The 3,204-nt window shown below is 37.5% G+C and overlaps 1 long non-coding RNA gene across 1 annotated transcript in view; it reads left to right on the top strand.

Moving 5' to 3' along the window:
* The window catches only part of LOC108260442 (uncharacterized), a 4,270-nt gene extending 2,722 nt beyond the window's left edge, over window positions 1–1,548 (top strand). The window contains exons 4-5 of the long non-coding RNA XR_008393740.1: window positions 1–513; window positions 684–1,548. The exon at window positions 1–513 is cut by the window's left edge and continues 294 nt beyond it. This is a non-coding gene — a long non-coding RNA (uncharacterized LOC108260442). The remainder of the gene's footprint in view (window positions 514–683) is intronic.
* The last annotated feature ends 1,656 nt before the right edge of the window (window positions 1,549–3,204 follow it).

Genomic DNA, 3,204 nt, shown 5'->3' with positions numbered 1-3,204 from the left:
GAAGAAAGTGTTAATAAAACGACATCCTATAGGGGGAGCATTTACAGGTTTTCATGAACATGCGGTAATATTTGGGTGATATCTCTTGAGCTCAGTAACCTCATGCTCTTTCATCACCGTTCCTGTAGCTCAGGGGCACATCTCTGTTCTGCTGATGCGGTTCTCCGCTCTGCTCAACACCATCTTCACGCCCGGGTTTGCAGCACAATGATATTCCTAGAATGAAGGACATCACCAACACTATACCAAAACCTGCAAACTGAAAAAAAATGAACAATAACTAGTGAAATAAATAAATCATTCATAACATCGGTATTATAAGTTTCGAAAATGAATTTAAACTACAAGTGAAATCCGTTTGCCAAACAGCGTGTAGAACTCCGGGACGGTTCCGGAACGACGCGCTCCGGACGCATGAGATGAAGATGAACTTGGAGCAGAATGATGGGAAGAGAAGCGTATGGAGAAAGAAAGGAACTGCTGATGATCTGAAGCGAACCACCTGATCTTATGGTGTGTGTGTGTGTGTGTGTGTGTGTGTGTGTGTGTGTGTGTGTGTGTGTGTGCGGCTGCCGGTGGAACTGCTTCTCTGATGTTGTGTATGTACTGATGACGTGAGTGCAGATAAAAGCAGCAGGATGAATTGTGAGGTGTTCAGGGCGATATTATCTGCTCACTTTCAGATACGTGCTTCAGAACTCGCTGGGCGGAGCTTCACAATGCAGATGGACAATGAGCTGAAGTTTACTTCAAAAGCAACCCAAGACATTTTAAGGCAGAGAAATGAGATGTTCTGTAAAAGCCAGTAAGCTGAGCTGAATCCAACTGAACTGCATTTCACTCGCTGAAGACAAAACGCCCCAAGAACCAGCAGGAAGTGAAGACAGGGACGGAACCCAGAGTCTGGTGAGGGGTTTGAGTTCAGTGACTGCAAAGATTTCAATCCAAAGATTAAAAATAACTATTTAATCAATGATTCTGTTAATTAAAGCTAAAAGTCTGCACTCTTTGACCTCAACTCCACTGAACATCTTTGGGTTGAACTGGAACTGGAGTCTCCTTACCCAACATCAGCGCCTACACTCAACCTCACTAACGCTCTCGTAGCTGAACGAACACAACCCCCACGGCCACGCCCCAAAATCTAATGGAAAGCCTTCCCAGAAGAGTGGAGCGCATTATAACAGCGAAGGGGAACAAGTCCATATTGATGGGTTTGGAATGAGATGTTCAGCATACACGTGTGGGTGTGGAGGTCAGGTGTCCACATTCTTTTGGCGTTATAGTGTATTTAATTCCTAACACACACCAAAGACTGACTCTGTGTGAAGATGTTATTGTATAATATTTCATCCAATAAGAACACACAGGAACACACATTTTAACTAATGTGTGTGTGTGTGTATACACACAGGTAAAGTAAAAAATACAGGTAAAGAATCACGAAAACTTTTTTATGCATGTTTTTATTAAAAACAAAAAAAACATATCATCTTTGCTGTGTGTGAAGTTCAGAGCTCACCTGAGATATGGTGATACACCTCTCAGTTTTCTGCTGACTCTCAAACACCACCGTTCCATTTCCAGTCGGCTTGCACCACTTTAAAGAACCAGTTTCAGTGTACTCGCCACCCCAACGTGAACACGCACAGGACACGTAACAGCCATCGGCAAAGAAGAGAAACAGCCAGATGAAGGCGATGAGAGCAGAGAAGAGAAATCTATCACATGTGGATTTGCCTTTCATTACTTTATCCTCCGGCTTCGAGGCCACGAAACACCAAATGAAAACAAAGCTTAAAATGGAAGGAACTACGGCATAACAAGCACATATCCATTCATTATAACCAGGCTGGCAAGGACAGACGAAATCATTATCCATAATCTTCTCCAAAACAACCAGAACCAGACTGGAGATCCCCAAATTTCCAACACGGCCCTTCAAAAATTTAGTGACAGGTTTCCCATCAGCCATGGTGACAGGACAGTGATGCAGTGAATGGATGCAAATAAGACGTCCTTGTTCTTGTCCCTCAGGTGAGCTTCTGGGACTGCTTTAATACCTGCTCTTTTATCTGATCCTGCTGTGTGTCAGTCATCGCTCCTCCCCCAATATTCAACTAAAATACTTAGAATGAAACCACTAGTACAGGTCATAAAAACGAAAGCACCAGTGATATAAACATTTAAACATAAACACAGCACAACTCATTTATTACAGCCGGCCGCAGTGCGTTATTAACCACGTATTAAAAATGCACATTTTCTAAGTTCACTTTCAAATTTGATAGTATAGTCCTAATCCAGATCACTGACTGGTTTCACAAGGTCACGTTCAGACATGGATCTGAGTTCTTCATCCTGTCCCTTCACAGAGACACTGCATCATGCTTCTCACCACGTCCTCAATATGAGACCTGGAACTTCACAAAGTGCTTTATTGTTACTGCGAGTACTTTACAATATCAGCACATCAATAATACCTGAAACACTGCTCTCTTAAATATGAACTAATGATGAGTAAAGTCATGTAATAATCGAGAACTAATGAAGAGCTAATCTTAACTACGACGTGAGTCATGAATTCATGGTGAATAACGACCACCTTAAGTGTATTTTAGTATATAGTAGTAGGAATATTTTAGTATATAGTAGTAAGAATATTTTAGTATATAGTCGTAAGAATATTTTAGTATATTTTAGTATATTTTAGTATATAGTAGTAAGTATATTTAAGTATATTTAAGTATATTTTAGTATATAGTAGTAAGTATATTTTAGTATATAGTCGTAAGAATATTTTAGTATATTTTAGTATATTTTAGTATATAGTAGTAAGTATATTTAAGTATATTTAAGTATATTTTAGTATATAGTAGTAAGTATATTTTAGTATATTTTAGTATATAGTAGTAAGTATATTTTAGTATATTTTAGTATATAGCAGTAAGTATATTTAAGTATATTTAAGTATATTTTAGTATATAGTAGTAAGTATATTTTAGTATATTTTAGTATATGGTAGTAAGTATATTTATGTATATTTTAGTATATAGTAGTAAGTATATTTTAGTATATTTTAGTATATAGTAGTATATTTATGTATATTTTAGTACATAGTAGTAAGTATATTTTAGTATATTTTAGTATATAGTAGTAAGTATATTTTAGTATATTTTAGTATATGGTAGTAAGTATATTTTA

Source organism: Ictalurus punctatus, chromosome 28 (genome assembly GCF_001660625.3).
Source record: "Ictalurus punctatus breed USDA103 chromosome 28, Coco_2.0, whole genome shotgun sequence".
Classification (NCBI taxonomy): Eukaryota; Metazoa; Chordata; class Actinopteri; order Siluriformes; family Ictaluridae; genus Ictalurus; species Ictalurus punctatus.
Note: the sequence above shows the minus strand (reverse complement) of the source record. Positions and strands in the feature narration are given on the sequence as shown.